We start from the raw sequence: 23904 nt of genomic DNA, 5'->3' as shown, positions 1-23904 counted from the left end.
CTGGCTATGGTAATCTTCATTGTCAGAAGTATGTGCTACTATCACCTAATGCAAAGTGTAAGAAGGAGAGGACTATTTTAATCCTTCTTCTCCTTCAGGAGCTCAGTGAGAAACATGTGGACCCTCTACTTAGCATTCCGGTCCAGCCCAGGGGTTTTTAGGGCCTCGAGAGCAGACCAGAACACAAGAAGAAAAGAATGCCTCCGGTCCAGGGCCGACTGTATCCTGTCTCGGTGACCGCAATTACTCGCTAAAAAATCCTGGAGCTCCCGTAAAGGGATGAGGGGACAATTGGTGGGAGCACCAGGGGATCCACCACCTCACCCGACAATGACAATGGTCCCCGGTGCTCATCACCAAAAGCCCATCCTCTTCCAGGTCGTCGCCTCCAGCTTCCAACCCCTCCCCCATATTGAGTACGAGGGTTGGTTCGGAGCTGTCAGTTGGCTTCACCTTCACCTCGATCCCACCCCTAGGATCAAGGGCAGAGGAGTCCTCTCTAGTCTCCTCTTGGGGTAATGGGCCAAAGGGCAACAGCGTCTCAGAGCCCTGCTCCCCCCCCCAGGCACCGGGTCACCCAGTGAGTCCGGAAAAAGGTCCGGACCCAGCACAGAGGCGCCCGGTGCTGGAGGTTGAAAGGGAGCGGGGTGGCCTCCCTCACCACCGCCAACCAATGACCCAAAGGTCAGGGCCATGAAGAGACTGCTGCAGTATCCTGGCGGGCCAGATGGCGCTTTTGGGGTACAAGGTGGGTTGGGGTGGGGCACCACCACAAAGGCGATACCCTCACCGAACCCTGAGGGGCCCTGCTCAGGGGTCTGCAGCAAGGGGTCAAGGATTAGGGCTCTCCACAGAGGACAGAGCGAGGACTTAATGGGCGGAGTTGCCACCACCACTTCACTGGGGAAGGAGGCACATCCAACCTCACAAGTTACAAGGTCCTCCCCCTCCGAGAGGTGGCGTCTCTTCCGGGGTAGGCTGGGGGCTGGGAGACCTCCATCTGGGAGCACATCTCTCCCTCCCGTCTTGCCCAGCTCCTCCAAACGCTCCACCCTCTGGGCTTTGGGCAGGTCCACCCTTTTTAATAGAGCCACCGGCTCTGGATTGTGCACCCCACTGCTGCCGGACACAGGAACACACGCAGGCATGATGCCGGGCCAAGCACATGGCGCTGAGGCACACACAGGCCTGGGAGCTTGTGCATTCAGGACACTGGGACTGAATGATATTTTTACCCCCGAACCGGTGTTTTCGGGGGTCTGGGGTTCAGGACGGGTTAAGGGGCCTTTGCGTCTGCCTCCAGGTGGTGGGTATTCCTCCGCGCCTTCTTATGGTGTGGGGTCTCTCCTCCCACTGAGAGCTGAGATAGTGGTGGCTGCCGACAGCACCTCCCCTTGTGGGGAGGAAGCTGGAGTGGTGGCAGGGGGAGGAGAAGCGGTGCCAGCCGCGGCCACCTGGATGGTGCTGGCAGCCTTGGAGGCGGGCAATTCCTACAGATGTGCCCTACTTCCTTGCAGACTTGGCACCGCATGCCATCCATAGTGCAGAAGACCCTGTAGGTGCCCCCCTCATGTTCCACATTAAAGGACGAAAACCTGGCACCGGAAGGAGTAGACATGTCGGAGGGCCATGTCCTTGACGTCGAATTGGATTGACACAACCCCTGACCTAATCTCCCCCAGCTGATGGAGGTGGGGAAGGAGGTGTTCACTGGGGATGAAGGGCGGGACATTGGAAATGATGATCCTCTGGATGGTGGCCTCGAAGGGGTCCAATGCTAGAAATGTCCCACCCACAGTGAGCCCCTTTTCAAGAGCCTGGTGGACGGCCCGCTTTGACCTCAAGAAAATTATGTCTTTGCCATACATTTTCGAGGCGTCACCTACAGCTGAGGGGCCGACAAGCCCAGCCATAGCCTTGATGCAGTCCTCGGTCGTCATTTCAGGGTGGGTGTAGTTCTTCACCCCCGGGGCCTTGGTGAGGAGGCGGAAGGGCAACAGGGCCGTGGGAGCAGGAGGGGCTGCAGAAGCAGCTGCACCTGCATAAGTTTTCTTAGGGGGCCCCACCAGCAGTGACAGCACTGCCTCCACAGTCACCCAGGAATGCCTGGATACAGGCGACCCTGTGGCAGCCACAGGGACTGAGCCACACCCACCCCGAGTTCCATATTCCACAATATCCCACCCCAGGGGGAGGAGAAAAGGATGGTGTAACTTCCCCCTTCAGGATGACAAAAAACAGAGAGGAAGGGAGGGAGAGGGGTAAAGAACAGGTAGACACAAGAGGGAAGCGGTAAAGGGTATGTGGGTGTCACTCAGTGGAGTGGGGTGTGGGTGGGGACATCAATGTTCTTCAAGTAGGGGGAGAGCAACATCTTCACCAGGCAGCCGGTACTGCCTGGCACACAGGAGTCAGCCCTGCCCCTCTTCACCAGGCCGCACTAGCTACCTGGACTCAGATGCGGTTGGAGTGAGGGTGGGGAGGCAGGTGGCAAGATCTTAAACAACACACACACATCCCTTTGCAGTCTTCTCTCTTCCCCCCTACTAAATATATAGCTGTCTTCAGCCCCCCACCACCAAACGTCCACAGCAGCAGGTACAGCCACAGGAAATCCCACAGCAGCAGGAACAGCAACAGGAAATCCTACAGCAGCAGGAACAGCCACAGGAAATCCCACAGCAGCAGGAACATCCACAGGAAATCCCACAGCAGCAGGTACAGCCACAGGGATTCCCACTGCAGCAGGAACAGCCACTGGAAATCCCACAGCAGCAGGAACATCCACAGGAAATCCCACAGCAGCAGGTACAGCCACAGGAAATCCCACAGCAGCAGCAACAGCCACTGGAAATCCCACAGCAGCAGGAACAGCCACAGGAAATCCTGCAGCAGCAGGAACAGCTACTGGAAATCCCACAGCAGCAGGAACAGTCACAGGGAATCCCACAGCAGCAGGAACATTCACTGGAAAACAGCAGCAGGAACAATCATAGGGAACCCCACAGCAACACGAATAGCCACAGGAAATCCTACAGCAGCAGGAGCAACCACAGCAACATCGACAGCTCAGCAGTAGCAAACTGCAGCTGACACCATTCAGAAGCACAGACTGGAGACGGGTGTTAATCACTTCTACATAATGTTCACTATTTTCAATAAACTCCTAAGAACGTCTCCCTGCCTGTGGCTCCTTGTTCCGATGAGCGGTGTTCTTTTCACTCAGATGTGAAACCTTTCTGCACAAGATAAAAGGCAGGTGTCTCAGTTCAGGGCCTCTTCTCTGTGCTCTGTGCAGCCTTCAGACCACACTGATGGTCCAGCCTCCATGTTGCTTGCATAGACAGGCTGGCTAGGAGCCCGAACCCAGTCATATCACGGTGGCTGCGCCTGATCTGTCTTAGTTGCAGAGGCATAGTCAGGTTATACAGGCGTCCCTAATGAGTGGCCGTTCCCCTCGCTTACTCTACCCCCCACCTTGATAGCCTGTACACAGGATGCAGTGCCAGGGCAGCACTTAACCGTCCCCCCTGCCCCTCCCCTCAGCAGTTGCCTCTGAGGCTGGCCAGCACTTGCCCCCAGACGGCAGAACCCCCCACTTCAGCAATCGCCTCCAGGGCTAGGCATCAGTTTCCCCTGCTCCCCTGGTGCCCCTGAGGCCTGTAAACAACAAGCGAGCTCTGGTGGACGCTGCGGCTCAGCCACCTCAGTTCCCCCAAAGTGAAGGCCACCAAGTGCACATCGCCTGCGTGTTGTTGTGAAACACATCGGCGGGAAAGCACGCCAACATGGGCGGATGATACGGTCCCAAGAGTCGGGTGGGACTGCCTTTTAATTATATGCTGATGTATTACAATTAGCTCCCCGCTGGCCACTAGCATGAAACACTGATGGCGGGCCGAGCGGATGATCGCAACCTGCCTTCACACCATTGTGAAGTGGTCCTGCCATTTTTTCCACACAAGAACCTATCACACCCACCGCCAGCGGGCTCGGAAAATTCCGCCCCATGTCCTTTATAAGCAATATTCAAGTTCTGTATTACCAAACAACTAGTTAATTATTTATTAGTGTTGATGATCCACAATTTCACCACACTAAAAACTATGCAACATATTTGAAACAAAAACAGAATTACCTGGAAAAACTCAGCAGGTCTGGCAGCATCGGCGGAGAAGAAAAGAGTTGACGTTTCGAGTCCTCATGACCCTTCGACAGAATGTTTTGTTGTTACTTGAATTTACACACATGGTCCTTATTTGACATGTGAATTCACAATTCTAATGAGCATTTCCTGCTCACCCTCCATAACTTTGTCTAAGGAGCTGCAGAAACTGAAGCAAAGTAGTATAATTGTAAAGGCATGAGTACAAAGGAAAATAACAGGTTTATTTCCTTTCTAGAAATCATACAAAACCACACCCAGACAGTGCACTGGGTTGCACAATCATTGCTCCAATGAAATTCAGACTTATGCACTGACTGTCTATAGCTGGTCAGTAACTTTATTTTCATTTTTACTATAGTTATTTATTAAAAGATAGCTTAAAGAAATTGAGAATCTATCTTCTCTGAAAGATTATCAAGAAATAATATGCAATTCTCACATTTTCACTTAAATTATTTTCATTTTTAAAGGGACATTTTTGTCCTCCACATCAAGATTAAGTGCTATTATAGCGTTTGGCCAGTAAATAGGAATGGCATGTTAATCCTTTCTGCTAATAATCATTTTTGAAGTTCAGTAGCGTTCAACTATTGACAGCAGATTACATTTTATACTTGATACAGCTGCTTCCTTTAATTGCCTTTGCTCTCCAAGGGTGAGATTTATTTAATATGATTATGCTGAGTCACATCTGTGCATTAACTATCATTAAACACCATAAACTGATCCAATCATAATATATTTTAGATTGCATGCATCTGTGGTAGTGAGTTTTCCCATCTCCATTTTTATGCCTGTTCAGCTCTTCAGACACTTAAGTACAAATATGGTACATTGATGTTCTTTGTACCTATATGAAGTATGTCCCTTTCAATGGGGTGAAAAGCAAGTAGATAGGCAAAATGACCTCAATGTGATGCTTTGACATACTTAGAGCTAAACAAAGCCAGAAATCTCAAAGCACTAATAAACAGTATTTAAAATCTTCTCCACTGCAACTATTATTGAAAATGTCTTACAACAATGTTATTTTAGTGCATTTTCCATTGTAATACTCTCCACAAAATCCACCAATTTTGTGTTACTTTCATTTTGATGGCATTTTCTCCAAATTTAAAAGAAAAATGAAGTATTAATAAACCTCCTTGCACTGCTATCAATATGATGTATGTCCTAGAAAACTGGTTTGAATGTAATTATAATTACAAATAAACACCTTGCGTTTTCTTTTACGCAAAGCCTTGACCACATCTCTCACAGACATCACAAAGCAATGCACACATAATGAATTGCTTTTGAAATGAAATCAAATTGCTGCTATGTGTGCAAATGTTTTTGTGCCTATACTATCCCAAAAATGCAACTTGATTAATGTTTTTCTCTCCAAGTGCTTATTTGTAATTATAATTATATTCAAACATGTTTACTGGATTATAAATCATTCTAATTAGGGATAGCAATACAAAAATCTACATTAATATTTAGGCCTGAATTTTCGCTCCTGGTTCAGGAGCCCAGAGTTGGAAGAATTCCTGGGTCTGCAAACCTGACTTGGGAGAAAGTACCTCGCAAGTTCCGATTTTTAATTTTTATTCAGGTTTGCAGAGGCCAGGGGGTGGGTGGGGGGTGGGGGGTGGGGGGTGGGGAGCGGTGCAGGGGCATGGGCGTCGGGGTGGTGTGGTGGTGGGGGGGAGGCAGGTGCGGAAATTGTGTCAGCCGAACCTGGAAACAGTTCACAGACAGCAAAGGGACTACCAGATGTGGAGGTGGGCTGGGTGAATGGCTGGCCTCAGTGATCTGGCACTTTGTCCCAACTGCAAAAGAAATCAATAAAACAAAAAACAGCCCTTTAGCCCTCACCTTTCATACCTTGTCAACCCCACACACTCCACATGCCCCATCTACGCCAACCTACATCCCTCCAACCAACTGCCATGGCCCTTTATAGCTCTTATGCCAACCTATGCCCTTCCAACCATTCCTTATGGCCCTTTATGGCCCCTATTCCAATTTGGCTGGGGAGCATGACTTGGCAGGAGTTGGCAGTAAGTTGGAATAGGGCTATAATGAGTCATAAGACCCCAGCCACCAGCCTTTGTCCTTAAACCCTCCATGTCAACTCACGGAATGTTCACCATGGGCAGATCTCATACTCAGAGGAAATAAAATAATGTTATGATGAATTCACTATTTTAAGAAAAACACTCATTAGTAAAAACTCATTCACTTTGTTTTAATTTCTTCAACAACTTAATCCCTTATAACAACAAGGATTTGTATTTATAGTTCCACTTCAAAGTCTTTATAACCACATGGAGCTGTTAAACAAATTGTGAGCTTAAAGGCACCCAATGTGATAATGATAGGATGTAAAATCAGTGCAGCACCAATCCAATAATGATAACTATCATACTTATGTCAATAGAGCGAGTGAAATAGCAAGACCAATATTTTTAACGCTGCAGTTGGATTTTTTTCAAATATTTAAAGGCAGGAGGTTTAAATGATTTGACAACTTGACAACCCCCTTGATAGTTCCAATTAGTTGACAGTTCCTCTGAGTTTATCCACATTTTATGTATATTTGTGCCTACTTTGAACAACCTCAAAGGCTACTCCACCTCTCCTAAGGTGTCCCAGGACCACATCCAAAAGGGTACCCTATCTCGAACCCTGCTAACTTTAGACCGTCTACTGTTCATTCTAATGTGCACAAGTTGCATTTTGGACACCTTACCAACAAAAATTGGATCTGACTAAAGGCAGCTGAACTTTAACATGTGCAGCTGCCTCTGTGGACCCCGGATGTGAAAAGTACAAGCCAAAGACATTCCCCCTCTACCCTCTGTAAATGATGGGGGCTGGGTTTTGGTGTTGGGGGGGGGACCTTCCAGATTCAGGCCTTGACCAGCGCTATTTTCTAATAAGCTAGATACCCTCTCTGTCTATGCAAAAATCCAGACCTTAGATATGCTTTTGGTTTGAGAGTTTTTTTTATTCCTTCATGGGATATGGGGTTCGCTGGGAGGGCCAGCATTTATTGCCCATCGTTAGTTGCCCTTGAGAAGGTGGCAATGAGCTACCTGCTTGAACCCTGCAGTGCATGTGATGTGGGTACACCCACAGTGCTGTTAGGAAGGGAGTTCCAGGATTTTGACCCAGCAACAGCGATATATTTCCAAGTCAAGATGGTGAGTGACTTGGAGGGGAAGTTCCAGGTGGTGGTGTTCCCATCTATCTGCTGCCCTTGCCCTTCTAGATGGTAGTGGTTGTGGGCTTGGAAGATGCTGTCGAAGGAGCCTTGGTGAATTCCTGCAATGATTCTTGTAGATGGTACACACTGCTGCTACTGTGTGCCAGTGGTGGAGGGAGTGAATGTTTGTGGATGTGGTGTCAATCAAGCGGGCTGCTTTGTACTGGAAGGTGTCAAGATTCTTGAGTGTTGTGGGAGCTGCATTCATCTGGGCGAGTGGGGAGAATCCAATCACACTCCAGACTTGTGCCTTGTAGATGGTGGACAGGCTTTGGGGAGTTAGGAGGTGGATTACTCGTCACACTATTCCTAGCCTTTGACCTGCTCTTGTAGCCACAGTATTTATATGGCTATTCTAATTCAGTTTCTGATCAATGGTAACCCCCAGGATGTTGATAGTGAGGGATTTAGTGATGGTAATTCCACTGAACATCACGGGGCGATGGTTGGATTCTCTCTTGTTGACACTTGTGTGGCATGAATGGTACTTGCCACTTATCAGCCCAAGCCTGGGTATTGTCCAGATCTTGCTGCATTTAGATATGGACTGCTTCAGTTATCTGAGGAGCCACGAATGATGCTGAACATTGTGCAATCATCAGCGAACATCCCCACTTCTGACCTTTTGATGGAAGGAAGGTCATTGATGAAGCAACTGAAGATAATTGGGCCTAGTGCACTACCCTGAGGAACTCCTGCAGTGATGTCCTGGAGCTGAGATGACTGACCTCCAACAACCACAACCATCTTCCTTTGTGCTAGGGGCTGAATTTTGCCATCGGCAAGCAGGGAGTGGGGCCCGCTTGCTGACACATAAAATGATGTAGAATGATATCTGGGGAAACCCCCGACGTCATCCCGCCCCATTTAAATATTCAGGAAGGTGGGGGCACAGCAAAATCAGCTGCAGACCCACTGACCTGTCAATGGCCAATTGAGGCCATTGACAGGATCATTAAAACAATTAGAGGACCTGCCCGTCCAACCTTAAGGTTGGCGGGCAGGCCAGGAGCCCCAGTGGCAAATAGAGAAAACATGAAACCTCATCCACTGGCGGGATGAGGTTTCATGTAGGAATTTAAAAAGCTTAATAAATTTTTAGTGTAAATTATGAACATGTCCCAACTCATGTGACATTGTCACATGAGTTGGGACATGTTAAGTATTTTACTTTTCTCCTATTTTTAATGTTTTTAAAACTGTCAGCGATCTCCCTGAGGCTGCACTTAGCCTCAGGGAGATGTGTGCTCTTTCGTGCGCATGTGCAAAAGAGTGCACTCTTGCTTTTGGGGAATCCTGCACCCCGCATGCACAGGAAGTGCATAGCACTTCCCAGCAGACGTCATTGCTGGGCAGGCCTTAATTGGCCTGCCCACGTAAAATGGCGGCGAGGCCCGCTTCTCCAGCAGGTATCGGCTCCCCGCCTGCTGGAGATTGAGTCGGGCCCACGTGGAAGGCAGAAAATTCTGCCCTAGGTGTGACTCCAACCAGTGGAGAGTTTTCCACTTGATTACCATTGACTCCAATCTTGCTGGGGCTCCTTGATGCCACAGTCGGTCAAATGCTGCCTTGATGTCAAGGGCTGTCACTCTCACCTCACTTTGGGAGTTCCGCTCTTTTGTCCATGTTTGAACCAAGGCTGTAATGTGGTCAGGAGTTGAGTGGCCCTGGCAGAACCCAAGCTGGGCATCAGTGGGCAGGTTATTGCTAAGCAAGTGCTATTTGATAGCACTGTTGATGACCCCTTCCATTACTTTACTGAGGATGGAGAGTAGACTGATGGGGCGGTAATTGGCTGGGTTGGATTTGTCCTGCTTTTTGTGTGTAGGACATACCTGGGCAATTTTCCACATGGCCGCGTAGATGCCAGGATTGTACTGTACTGGAACAGCTTGGCTAGGGTTGCGGCAAGTTCCGGAGCACAAATCTTCAATACTATTGCTGGAATATTGTCAGAGCTCATATCCTTGCAATATCCAGTGGCTTTAGTCGTTTCTTGATACCACGTGGAGTGAATCAAATTGGCTGAATATTGGCATCTGTGATGCTCTCAACCTCCAGAGGAGGCCAAGATGGATCATCCACTCAGCACTCTGGCTGAAGATTGTAGCAAATGATTCTGCCTTATCTTTTGCACTGATGTGCTGGGCTCCTTCACCATTGAGGATGGGGATATTTGTGGAGCCCCCCTCGTCCAGTGTGTTTTTTAATTGTCCACCACATTCATGACTGGAAGGTGAAGGACTGCAGAGCTTAGATCTAATCTGTTGGTAGTGGGAGCGCTTAGCTCTGTCTATCATTTGCTGCTTATGCTGTTTGGCATGTGAGTAGCCCTGTTTTATAGCTTCACCAGAATGACATCTCATTTTTAGGTATGCCATGTACTGCTCCCCTGCACTCTTCATTGAACCAGGGTTGATCCCCTGGCTCTATGGAAATGTTAGAGTGAGGGGTATGCCAGGCCATGAGGCTACAGATTGTGTTTGAGTACACAGCGCCTCTTGGATGCCCAGTCTTGAGTGACTAGATTTGTTCTATTTAGCACGATGGTCATGCCACACAACTCGACAGAGGGTATCCTCAATGTGAGCCGTGACTTCGTCTCCACAATGACTGTGTGGTGGTCACTCCTACCGAAACTGTCATGGTGAGATGCATCTGCAACAGGCAGGTTGGTGAGGACAAGTATATTTTTCCCTCACCACCTGCCGCAGACCCAGTTTAACAATTATGTCGTTTAGGACTCAGCAGTTCAGTCAGTAGTGGTGCTATTGAGCCACTGTTAGTGGTGGACATTGAATTCCCCCACCCAGAGTAGATTCTGTCATTCTGTGCCCCTGCCACCCTCAGTGCTCCCTCCAAGTGGTGTTCAATATGGAGGAGCACTGATTCATCAGGTGGCACATGGTAATTAGCAGGAGGTTTCCTTGCCCATGTTTGACCTGAAGCCATGACACTTCAAGGGGTCCAGAGTCGATGTTGAGGACTCCCAGGGCAACTCCCTCCTCATGATTGCCATGTGCCGCTACCTCTGATGGGTCTGTCTTGCCAGTGGGACAGGATACACCATCTGTAAGATATGCTTCCATGAGCATGGTTATGTCAGGCTGTTGGCTTGATTAGTCCGTGAGACAGATCTCCCAACTTTGGAACAAGCCCTAGCCCCCAGATATTGGGGAGGAGGACTTTGCAGGATTGACAGGGCTGCGATTGCCATTGTCGTTTCTGGTGCCTAGGTTGATGCCAGGTTGTCCATCTGGTTTCATTCCTTTTTTGTGGCTTGCTTGCACTTTGTTACAACTGATTGGTGCGCTAGGCCATTTGAGAGTCTACCACATTGCTCTGGTTCTGGAGTCATGTGTAGGCCAGACCAGGTAAGGATGACAGACGTCCTTCTCTAAAGGAACCAGATGGGTATTTGCAATAATCAACAATGGTTTCATAGTCATCATTAGACTTTTAATTCCAGATTTTTATTGAATTTAAATTGCACCATCTGCTGTGGCAGGCTTTGAACCTGGGTCCCCAAAGCATTACGCTGGGTCTCTGGATCACTAGTCCAGCGATAATACCACTATACCATCGCCTTCCCTTCAACCTTAGTGGCTTGAAGACGGACAGCATGAGAACTCCTTGCTCATTTTCAAATCATACCATGGGATTATTAACATCACCCGAGCTACAACAACAGGCAGATAAGGCTTTGGTTTTTAATATCCCATCTGAAGGACAGCACCCACTGAACTAGGACTGGAGTGTCAGCCCGAGTTATATGCTTAAGTAAAAACGGAAAATGCTGCAGTTGGTCAACAGATCCTGTAACATCTGTGGAGAGGGAAAGGAAGGGTTAATGCTTTGTGTAATTGACTTTTCATCAGAACCAGATAAACATGTAAGGAGGAAAGCTGATCATTTTTAATGACTACTGGTTCTAACAAAATATCATTGACCCGAAATGTTTGCCCTAAACCTAAACTCCCTCCTCCACAAAATGTTGCCTGACCTGTTGTGTGTGTTTAGAATTTTATCTTTATATTTTAGATTTCCAACATCTGCAGCAATTTCCTTTTGTTTTATATGGTCAAGGTTTCTCTAGCCCTCCTTCATATCTTAAGTAGAAATTTCACTTCCGCTGACCTTTCACCAAATAACACAATTTTAGGAAAAACACTCTTTAATAAAATTCATTCACTACATTTTAATTTCTTCAACAACTTAATCATTTATAACAATAAGAATTTGTATTTATAGTCCCACTTCAAAGACTTTATAACCACATGGAGCTGTCAATCAAATTGTGAATTTACAGGTGCCCATTTGTGACAATGATAGGATGTGAAATCAGTCATGTAGCACTAATCATATGATGACAACCCTGGCGGTTATGCCAATAGAGAGAGTGAAATAGCATGTACTTTTTGTTAGCAGTGTAGACAATTTTAATTTCCAAATAATTAAAGGCAGGTGATTTAAATGCCTTGACAGCTTGACTACTCCCTTGACAGATCCAATGACTTGACAGTTTCTATGAGTTAATCCACATTTTACGTATATTTGTTTCAACCCACTGCCCTATTCTCATGCCCACATTTCCATCCTTGGCCTGCTGCAATGTTCCAATGAAGCTCAACGCAAACTGGAGGAACAGAACCGGTTAGGCACTTTACAGCTTTCCGGACTGAATATTGAGTTCAATAACTTCAGATCATGAACCCTCTCCTCCACCCTCACTCCTTCTTGATCACCTTTTTTCAAATATTCATTTTTTAAGTTTTATATACATTTTTCCCATCTATTTTTAATATTATTATTTGTTAAATTCATTTCCATTGCTTGGTTTATCCCCAATTTTTAGCCTATTTCAATCTTTTTTCTCCACACCGCCCCCTCCCCCCACCCCACCCTCACCAGGGCCATCTGCCACTTGCTCATTCTGCTTTCTACTCTCAATGTCACCATTAGCACCTCCTTTAGCCAGTATCACCACCATCAGCACCCCTTCAACCTTTTATTTATGGCATATTTTGCAATGTCTCCTTTGCCTCCACCTTTCACTGGCCTTCTATCTAGCTTTACCTGTCCCATCCCACTTAAACAGTATATATTTCACACATTTTTACTTCTTTAGTTCTGAAGAAGAGTCATACAGACTCGAAACATTAACTCTGTCTTTCTCTCCACAGATGCTGTCAGATCTGCTGAGTTTTTCCAGCTATTTTTGTTTTTGTTTCAGATTTCCAGCATCCGCAGTATTTTGCTTTTATCTTACATATACTTGTGTCTGCTTTGAACAATCTCAAAGGCCACCTCACCTCTCCTAAAGGTGCCCTGGGACCATGTCCAAAAGGGTACCCTATCTCTAACCCTGCTAACTTTAGACCTTCTCCTGTTGGGTCTTTGTGCACAAATCATGTTTTGGACACCCTACCAACAAAAATTAGATCTGGCCGAAGGCAGCTGAACTTCAACATGTGCAGCTGCCTCTGTGAACCCTGGATGTAAAAAGTACAACCCAAAGCCATTCCCCCACTAATCTGTGAAAATGCTGGGTTTGGCAGCGGGACTTCCAGAGTCAGGCCTTGATCGGCACCATTTCTGAAAAAGCTGGAGATCCTCTCTGTCTGTGCAATAATCCAGACCTTAGATTTGCTTTTGGTTTGGGCTTGTTGGTGGGTTAAAGAAGGACATCATGTAAACACCATGCTCATTTTCAAATCACACCATGGGATTGTTAACATCACCCGAAAAGTCAACCTTGAGGAAACTCCTCATGCTAGAATGGAGATTGAACTCACATTTTTCTAACTCATGGCCCCCGCTGCAGGACCTCAGCTCATAACTTAGGATGACACTTTGAATAAGGCATTTAATTAAGACCCAATCTGCTAATCTCATGACACTATTAAAACAAGAGCAGCCAAGTTTGGTTGATGTTCTGGACAATCAACAACTTGAATAAAACAGAATATTTGGTAACTATCTCTCTGCTATGCTCAAATTGATGGCTACATTTGCCTACACTCCAAAAGTAACTCACTGGCTGTGAAGTGCTTTAGGGTGGGTCACGAAATGCATTTTCTAAGGGCAAGTGAGCTACCAGCTGAGCCAATCAGATAATAATAATGCAGGCATTATAATGAATCAAATATGATTCATATTTGGTCAAATATTTGTGGTTTAAAAATTTGCTTGATTTCTTGCATGCTGCATTCCACAAGAAATTTTGCGGAGCTTTATCTTCTTGCCCCTGATTGGGTTGGGCTTCTTAGCAGCATAAGTGTACCACACAAGACCCACAACAAGCCTAGTTATAAGTGACCAATGGAGCAGGGGTACTTGAATGACATTTTCTCGCAAGAACATAGCATTAATTTCAAATGCGGAAAGTGTATGTCCTATCATTTTTTAAAGGGGAGAGTGAGAGAAGCAATGAGAGAATCTAGACTAATGCCACCTATGGCAATCTGCACTGTCACACTCAAAGACATCACTGGAAATCATTCATGTGAAAGGTATAGAAAAGGTGGATGATGGAGATGTTGGTGGGATTGTGAGCAACCAGCAAGACAAATGTTCCCTTATATTTCTTCATTTTCTTCTGTGTGACAGCTCTTCAAATTCAGTTATTGAATAACTTGCAGGTACACCTGTCCCTCAACAGAATGGCAATATGTTGGCCTTCTCACTGGGTTCATAGAAATTTTCAAAAACATGTTCCCTTTCTCCCAAGGTGATGTAATTTGTACCAGGCATGTGCAGGAAGCTGGTCCATTAGGTATTTCAATGCATAGAGTTATAAGCACTGAGACTACCACATCAAGCAAATCAGACAGAGTCAGGAGGAGCCATTTGGTAAAGAATAATAAATGCTGAGGAGAATAAAATGACAGAAAAGGAGTTACCAAGTAGTCACGGGGTGGTAAAGCTAGATGTTCCTATGCTACAAATTTGTACCTAAATGGAGCTGCAACCAGAGGGGGGTTACCTAATGATGAATTCAACTTATTGAAATCTTTTTTAAAATATTTATTCTTGGGTTGTGGACATCACAGGCAAGACCCCTCCTACTTCTGCAGTACCCCTGACAATTGCTGCTGCTCACAGTTGACCACATTCCCCACTGCCATTCCCTGGCGCTTGATGTTAGCTGTGCTGCAGTGCCAGGGAGGCAAATTCCATCCTGCAGGTGTGTGCATGGTTTCCAGGGGGTGTGCACGACACCTACACCCTGAGTTAGGAGGACTACTGTTTCAATCAAAAGATATTGGAATTTCTTTGGTGCCTCTACCAATACATGTCTGTTCTGTCTAATTGCATGTCACTTTGGTAAGCTGGAGTTTGCCTGGGCTGCATTTTTTTAAACTTAGAATAGTCCTTAAATGATTGACCAGTCTCCCCCATGTTTCAAGCTAATAGTGCAGCCTTGCAGTGCAGGATAGGAGAATGCCTGTACCTGAGCTGATAACACAGCATGCAGTCAAGTGGGCAAAACTGCCTTCAATCGGCTGGGTGGAGTGGGGCAGAGGTGGTGGGGTTTCGGGCAGCGCACCAATCTCTGGCCATCCAAGTGGTGACCAACACTCTCCAGGACGCGTTAAGAGGCCATCACGCTTAACCAAGACAGGTTCTTAGTGCACCCATGCTAACCAAGTGTCAATCTCTTTCATCCTGCAGGAGGAGTACATCAGGATCAGAGTGTGAAGACAACAGACAAGAGAGCAACTGAGGTGCCTGGCTGCACTGAAGCAAGAGCAGCAGCTTCAGGAAGAAGGGGGTGGCTGGGGCTACTGCACATACTGCTGAAGAGCCACAGTGAGCTGTCGCTGGTAGGCGCCCAGCGACACCCAGGGTCTATAGATGCCGCCTACCATCCCTGCAGATGACCAAGGACCAGTGTCATCGAAGACTGCACATGTCCAGGGAACTGGTCGGTCTCATCTGCCAGCTACTGCAGGATTTGGCACCATGGGTACATGGAGGGTATCCACTGCCAGTGGCTGTGAGAGTGACCGTGGTGCTCAATTTTTATGCCAGTGGCTCCTTTAGGGCTCCACAGGTGGCCTCTGTGGGATCTCACAATCTGCCAATGACGTCGTCATTGTCTGCTGCGCCATTTACAACCTGGCCCCGTAATGGGGAGAGGAGCTGGCTGAGGAGGAGCTGGGGGAGCTGGAGGTCTCATCCAATGAGGAGGATGCAGACAGGGATGATGGTGAGGAGATCCTCAGAGGCAAAGATGACAGGGCTGATGGAGGGTGTGTGTGAGCGCTGTGACGGGACTTCAGGGAGGGTGCCTCCAGATTCCTCTTCAGAGACTTCTTCAGGGCCCTGGATCATGGACTCTGTCGACTGTTTCCCAGATGTGCCTGTGGAAGCAAGGAGAGATAATTAGTATATGGCACTGCCTGTGAAAGAGGACACATCACTCAGAGCAAGGTTGTCTGATGGGTGTTGCACTGCTGGATCTTCACTTGGTTGAGCACCGCCGACCTCACAGTCAGCACAGGACCGGTCCAATTCGTCACCAGCCAGCTGGGTGGCTCTGTTTTCAAATTCTGTGAGGACCTTGATTTCAGGCATTCTTCCACCAGTCTTCAACCTTTCCCTCTTGTTATGTGCCAGCTTGCCCTGCATGAAGACAGATGGCGAGATTGTAAGCCAGGCTGATGATAAGTATGCCTAGCATGTGTGGGTGGTGAGTGGTCCCATGGACAGGATGAGGATAATGATGTGAGTATGAGAAAGTGAATGGTCATGTCCCATGATCTGGCAGTGAGTGAGATTCCTGCGGATGTGTGATGTTTGTGAGTTGAGAGTGGTGAGAAGAGTGACTTACCCTAGTGGAGCGGAGTAGATCATTCATCCTCTTGTGGCACTGGGTGGCTGTCCTCTTTTGAAGGGTGCTGCCACTGACCACTGCTCCCACCGCCTCCCAAGCTGGATTGGTGATGTTGCTGCCCCTCCAGTGGCCAGAACGGGGGTAGAGGACATCCCAGCGGCACTCCAAAAGGCATTCCAGTGACACATCGCTGAACCGGGGAGCTGCAGACCTTTTGCCTTTCAGGGCCATGTCTTCTTTTCAGCTGTCATGTTCTGGAAGCATTGAGATGTGTGTTTGCAGCTGGACTTTAAATATGGCGCCCGGTGTGATGAAGCAGCGAGTGATGGTGGGCAGGCAAATGAGGGCCTGCTCGCCATGGAAGTGGCATGTTTCCCGGGAGCGCATAATTAATGTGGCAGGTTTGGGATGATGCGGCATGAAAACCAGCCATTGTGGCGAGCAGGTAAATCACCATTTTACCCGCCCACTACCATACTTAATGCAAATCTGGGATGCTTCTGCCCAAAGTGTTCTCTTACAGTTCCTGATTTAACTAGATAATGGAAAGGACTTGCTTTTGGTAGCATATTCCTTCAAGTCCAACTGCTTCCTAATGGCCATCTGTGTTGATGTGGTCGATAATTTACTTCTTTCAGTGAGCTAGATTTATGCTCCCCTACCAGTGGGTTTGAAAACAGGGGTCACATAAAATCCAGTGGGCGGTCTGCCCATTGCTTATCCATCTGTCCTTGTCCCCACAGCAATTTACCAGTGTTAAGGTGGCGTGGGAAGGCCATCTGCCAATGGGTCAATTAGCACCCTTAAATGGGCAATTAATTCCCACTTAAGGGGCTCATCCTGCCATCACTGAGATTTAACCAGTGGCAGGAGAAGCTCATGCCAAGCATCCAGCCCAGCAGATTTCCCTGCACAGGTTGGTGGCAGACAGTACTTGGGCCCCTCCTTAATAGGTCCCCTAGGCCCATCAGAGGTCACCCCTCCAAGGTGTAACCCTCCCACCGAGATGACCCTCCCCTTCTGGCCTTCCCCCCACCCCTCTTGCAGGGTCCTGTCAGCTTGGCACCAGGAAGACCTCTGACTCACTGCAGGCTGGATCCAGCGCAGAACAACTCCTCCCATTCTTGATGCACTATCAGCTCCGCTCCCAATGGCACTGTTGGTACTTGGAGGCTCCCGGCCTTTGAGGCGGGACTTCCTGTTCTTGAGTGACAAAATCCCGCATCACCTCTCTAAAGTGGCAACTGGGCATATAATAACAGCGAGTAGAGCCCCTTTTTGACTATTTGAAGGAGCTGCTCCTCACATTTTGGTTGTACTTCAGCTCCACACTCCTGATCTTTGGTCACCTGTTGTGGAGGAGGTTGAGGAGGGTGCAGAATTTCCTTCTTAGTCTGCTCCTAGGTCTGACCAAGGTGGTCATTAAAAGGTCAGACAGTCAGGCTGGAAGAACCCCTCGACCGCCTGCCAACTACCCTTCTTCCACGTAAGTTTCCTTTAACGTTTTATTTTTGTTACAGTGCCCTATCAGGGGCTGTCAACCCTTTTTTATTAGTTCATTTTATTGGTTAATGTTTTTTTCAAAAATAACTTTTAATAGCGGGGGGGGCGTCAATCATTCCACTGAGCAGGCTTCACCCCTCCCCTGACTTTTTAGCCCAGTGGGTGCAGCAGTGTATAAAATCCAGCCCAGTGATTTGTTCCCATGCCTGTTGCTCCAGGTACCTCTCGGAGGGTGAGTGTCAGGTCTTGAATAATCTTATCTGTGGATTTGCCTCTCCCCTGCTTGGATTGCTGAATTCCTCAGCATATTTACTGCAGTAACAGCTGGCCTGTCCTCCTGAGTACCATTTCCAGACTTTCATACTTGATTATTGCACCTAAGAATCACCCCTTTCCATTGATTAATATGATTTCCCTTCACATGGCCTACTGTGTCGCATTAAAGCCCAGACCTCACACACGGTTATCAGTAAAATCAAAGATTAAGTACCTTGCCTTGTATGTTTCAAAAGTCTCCAGTTAACTCTTGATTAGAGCAATTTCTACTCTATCATATTAAATTCTTCAGTTAGAATAAACCCTGTGTTGTTCTTTCATATTATTCATGGTTGCTATAGCAGCAAGGAATACTACTTTTAAATTAAATATAATAATTGAAAATGTGATTCTTCATGAGTGAGGCATTTACAAGTTGCAGGCTAAATGACTCAAGTATGATTTTCTGCACCATTTACTTACCCAAAAATAACCAAAGCATAATTTAAGCTCTAAGTTTTTCACATTTAACAATGGGAGTCATGAGTTTCAAATTGAAATTTCATCTATAGGTTCACTCCATTATGAGCCACAAACAAAGTAGTCAGGGGCTTAAATTAGAAATTCTTATTTGAAAGCAGAATTAGCCACTGAGTTAGAAATGTTAAAAACAATGGTCATTGACTAGGTAGGAGGCACCAGTGAGGTACTCTGAAATTTGCCCCTAGTCAATACAAAAACATGTTACATAAATGTTTTTAATAAGGATTGAGATTTTGAATCAAAAGCAGAAAATCCTGGAAAAATTCAGCATGTCTAACAGCATCTGTGGAGAGAGAGACAGAGTTAACATTTTCAGATGAGTGGATTATGATGCACGATCACCCCGAGCTTTGTCTCATTGAGACAGGCAGCCCAGAAACTGTCCCCTCATCCAAGTGGCTTCAGCATGCAGCCCAGTGTGGAACTGCTGACTGGCTGCCCATTGAAAAGGGGGCCCAATATTATGCATGGCTAGCATATGTTTCAGCTAGCCAGCAGGTCTTAAAGGCAGCCTTCCCCCCTTTAAAGGGGAGCTGCACTTGTTGGACTGAAGTTTCTACAGACTGTCGGGGGAAGACTTGATTTAAAGGAAAACCACAGAAACTGGAACAATAGCCAAGAGAGAAAGTTCCCAAGTTTTCTGATGCAGCAGTGGAGGCATTAGTACAGGACATGGAAAGTTGGAGAAATGGCATGATTCCACAAGAAGCCAAGAGGCTCTCAAAGCATAAGGCATGTGCTGAGAAGGGAAAGGGAACAGGTGGCCGGGGAAGTCAGCTCCTGCAGCCTGGTTCTAAGGCCCTGGCTTCAGTGCTGCAAAAAATTCAATTAAGTCACACAGGTGGTCATGGTAAGGGAATGCACATTTACAGAACATTTTCTAACCGACCCCATTACCAACCTCTCATGCAGTTCAATGCATCACACCCCCATCTCTCACCCATCTGCAATCTCTATCAATCAAGATTCAGACAAACATTCAGATACTCCAAATCACTGTTGCACACCTACCTACAAGTGCTGCCAGTCTCAGACCTCTTGTTGCTTCCAATACCTCCAGCTTTTCAGCTATGACAGGGACATCACCCAAAAACATTGCAATACACTCACTGACATTCTTGCCTCTCTCATGCAGGACAAGATGGTTTTTAAATGTAGGGAATTCTGCTGAACTGTTGATAGACAGGTACACCTTTATCACCCGAGGTCTCTGGAGGAGACAGTGCTCCACATTGGGCCAGCTGTGACTGTAGCTGTTGCATCTAGTGTCATGAAGAACATTCAGGGTGATGGTACGTTCCAGTCTTATGCATCTTCTCAAATCCCTCTTTAATCTCATCCTGCTATCTGGCATGACATGCATAATACAGGTGACGTGATCGTGCACCTCTTGCTTTTACCCTCTTCCATCCCCCATTCCCTCACCAAACCCTCCCATCCTTTGTTTGTACTTTCACAAATCCCTCAATGCCACCTGGTCAGCCAGTGTGGCACCACAATAAAAAGTACTTGACTTCTAATGAAGAAGCTCCACACTTGATCTGACACTTGGGGCTATCAGCTCAGATAATGGCACTGCACCATTTTTAGAGGCTAGTATAGAGTTGGGATATGCATGTGGTGAACCACTGGGCAGGAATGGATTGCAACCAGGCTAGGAGGAAAGGATAGTTCATGTGCTAGCTAACCAGAATACTTCAGCAGGGGCCCAAGCACTGATCCATACAGTACACCATGAGTCACCGCCTGTCACCCAGATAAAGACCCATTTATTCTCACCCTCTGTTTCCAGTCTGTCAACCAATTCTCAATCCATGCTAATATATTAACCCCAATCCCATGTGCATTAATTTTTCCCAATAGTCTCCTACGTGAGACCTAATCAAAAGCCTTCTTGAAATCCAAATAAACCACATCCACTGGTTCTCTCTTATCTATTCTATTAGTTACATCCTCAAAAACTCCAGTAGATTAGTTAAGCATGATTTCTCTTTCATAAACCCATGCTGACTTTGTCTAATCCCGATAATGCTTTCCAAGTGTTCTGTTACCACATCTTTTATAATAGACTCTAGCATTTTCCCCAGTACTGATGTCAGGCTAACCGGTCTATAATTCTCTGTTTTTTTCTCTCCCTCATTTTTTAAATAGTGGGGTTACATTTGCCATCCTCAAATCTGTAGGAACTGCTCCAGAGTCTATAGAATTTTGGCAGATGACCACCAATGCATCCAATACTTCCAGGGCCGCTTTCGTTAGTACTCTGGGATGTAAATTATCAGGCCCTGGGGATTTTTCAGCCTTTAACTCCACTAATTTCTCTAGCACCATTTTTTTTTTACGAATACTGATATTCTTCAATTCCTCCCTCTCACTAGACCCTTGGTTCCCTAACATTGCTGGGAAATTATTTGTACCCTCTTTTCTGAAGGCAGAACCAAAATATGTATTCAATTCTTCTGCCATTTCTGTGATCTGCATTATAATTTCCCCCATTTCTGACTGTAAGGGACATATGTTTGTCTTTGCTAATCTTTTTATCTTCACATATCTATAGAAGCTTTTACAGTCAGTTTTTATGTTCCTTGCACTTTTACTTTCATATTCCATTTTCCCTTCTTGAGCAATCTTTTGGTACACTTTTGCTGAATTCTAAACAGCTCCCAATCCTCAGGCTTGCTGCTTTTTCTGGCAATTTTATATGTCTCCTCTTTGGATCTAATACTATCTCTAATTTCTTTTGTAAGCCATGGTTGAGCCAATTTTTGTGCCAGACAGGAATGAATAATTGTTGCAATTCATGCATATGTTCCTCAAATATTAGCTATTGCCTATCCACTGTGAATCCTTTTAGCACAATTCCCCAATCCATCATTGCCAACTTGCACCTCATACCCTCGAGGTTCCCTTTATTTAGATTTAGGACCCTAGTTTCGGATTCAACTTCTTCACTCTCTATTCTAATGAACAATTCTATAATTGTATGGTCACTCTTCCCCAAGGGACCATCGCAACAAGGTTGTTAATTAATCCTTTCTCATTGCACAATGTCAAGTCTAGGATAACCTGCTCTCTAGTTAGTTCCTTAACATATTGATCTAAAAAACCATCATGTACACACTCCAGGAAATCCTTCTCCACAGTATTATTGCTAGTTTGGTTTGTGCAATCTATATGCAGATTAAAGTCACCCATGATTACAGTTGTATCCTTATTGCATGCATCTCCAATTTCCTGCTTAATACCTTTCCTTACATCTCCATTACTGTTTGGGGGCCTATAGACAACCCCCATCAATGTTTTCTGCCCCTTGGTGTTTCTTATCTCTGCCCAAATAGATTCCACATCTTGATTTTCCGAGCCAATATCCTTCCTGACTATTGCATTGATTTCCTCCTTTATTAACAATGCTGCCCCACTGCCTTTCCCTATTTGTCTGTCCTTCCTAAATATTGAATACCCCTGGATGTTCAGGTCACATCCTAGGTCACCCTGCAGTCATGTTGCCATAATTGGAGCTATATCCTAACTGTTTATATATATTTGCACTGTTAATTCATCTACCTTATTGGGAATGCTCTGTGCATTAAGATACAATGTCTTTAGACTTGTCTTTTTAATCTAGTTAGTCATCTTAGCTTTATTTTGCACTATGGCTCCATTTGTTTTTTGCCCTTGATTTCTCTGCCTTCCGTTTTTGCTTCTTACTTTCCTGTCTTTTGTTTCTATCCTTGTTTCCCCCTCCTCTGACTCTCTGCTCAGGTTCCCATCCCCTTGCCATTCTAGTTTAAACCCTCCCAGCCACACTAGCAAACACCGCACCCCACCCCCAAGCACATTGGTCTCGGTCCTGCCCAACTCCTCCACAATCTTCTTAAATTGTAATATTTCTCAACGGTACCACTTCAGGAAACCTGATAGACACATCCATTATTGTCAGTAAATACTGATTTCCACTTATAGTCTTAGGGCGGGGTCCTACACAATCAATCATGACCCTGGTAAAAGGTTCTTCAAATGCTGATATTGGGATTAAAGGTGCCGGCTTATGGTTTTCCTGTTATTTGACATGTATGAAAGATCCTGCAGAATTTGACCACATCCCGATGCAATCCTGACCAGAGAAAACGCCTCTGTATCTTTTCATGTGTTTTCCTAATTCCTAAACGTACCCCCATTGTAATTTCATGATCAATCCGCAGAATTGGATTTCAATACGCTAATGGGATAACAATCTGATGCATCTCCCTCCAGCTTCCTTTTGCTGAGACATGATCTGACTGCCATTTTCTCCTTAAAATATCTCCACGCAGGTAATAACATACTGGAATACATTTTGCTTCTGTTTCTGAATAAGTTTTCTGATATAGCTGCTTTAATTGCAAATCATTTTTCTGTAACTCCACTAACGTCCTTCAGTTAAACACTTCAGCTGAATTGTCCTGTGTTCCTTCCTCTTGAACGATGTTATCAAACACAGTGCCAGCTAATTGGATTTCAACATCTTCTTCTTGCCTTTGAACTGCCTGCCTTTCTTGTTTATTGTGGTCTTCCCTATGAGCTGTTGATCTCATTACAACACAATCAGGAAACAATCCAAGATGTTCCTCCTGTAACTCCTCTGTTGAAAACACTTCTACAGGCTACTCAACTACCATAGGCAGAAACCACATTTGCAATCCAGTTATATCATTACCCAGAATAAATTGAATCCCTGCAATGGGCAATTTTTCCACCACTCCAACTATAACTGCACCAGTCTTCCATTTGCTCTTTAAATTCACCTTCCACAATGGAATATATTTAGCATCTCCAGGAACCCCACTTATTATTACCTGCTCCTGCAATACTCCCTTTGAACAACAAGTATCACTATCCCACAATATTAGGGATTGACTAGCCCCCGTGTCTCTTAACATTTTAAGATCTTTACCTACTCCACCCTGTACACATGGAAGGACTTTCCCTTCACACATCAAGTCTTTAAATATTTTTGTTACTTGCTCCCCAGAATTTTCTTGAGTAAACTGTGAACATATTCCCACTTTTTTACCTATCATTGATTCTCCCTGTTTCACCTGTACATAAACCATTGGTTTCTCCTGTGCCTGAACCTCAGAACCTTTTACTTCCAGACCTTTCCTGTACACCCAACAATTCCCTTTTTCCTGCAATTTCCAACACACTGACTTTGGGTAGCCCATCTTATTAAAATGAAGACACCTCAATTTTCAAATGTCACTTCCACCTTCCTTTTTAATCTGAGAAAAAACTTCCTGGGAGCATCCAGCTACTCCTTATCTTCCCTGACTCCCTACCTTCCTTTCACCTTCCCACTTCTTA

The sequence above is a fragment of the Carcharodon carcharias genome, chromosome 1, assembly GCF_017639515.1.
Source record: "Carcharodon carcharias isolate sCarCar2 chromosome 1, sCarCar2.pri, whole genome shotgun sequence".
NCBI classification, from domain to species: domain Eukaryota; kingdom Metazoa; phylum Chordata; class Chondrichthyes; order Lamniformes; family Lamnidae; genus Carcharodon; species Carcharodon carcharias.
Note: the sequence above shows the minus strand (reverse complement) of the source record.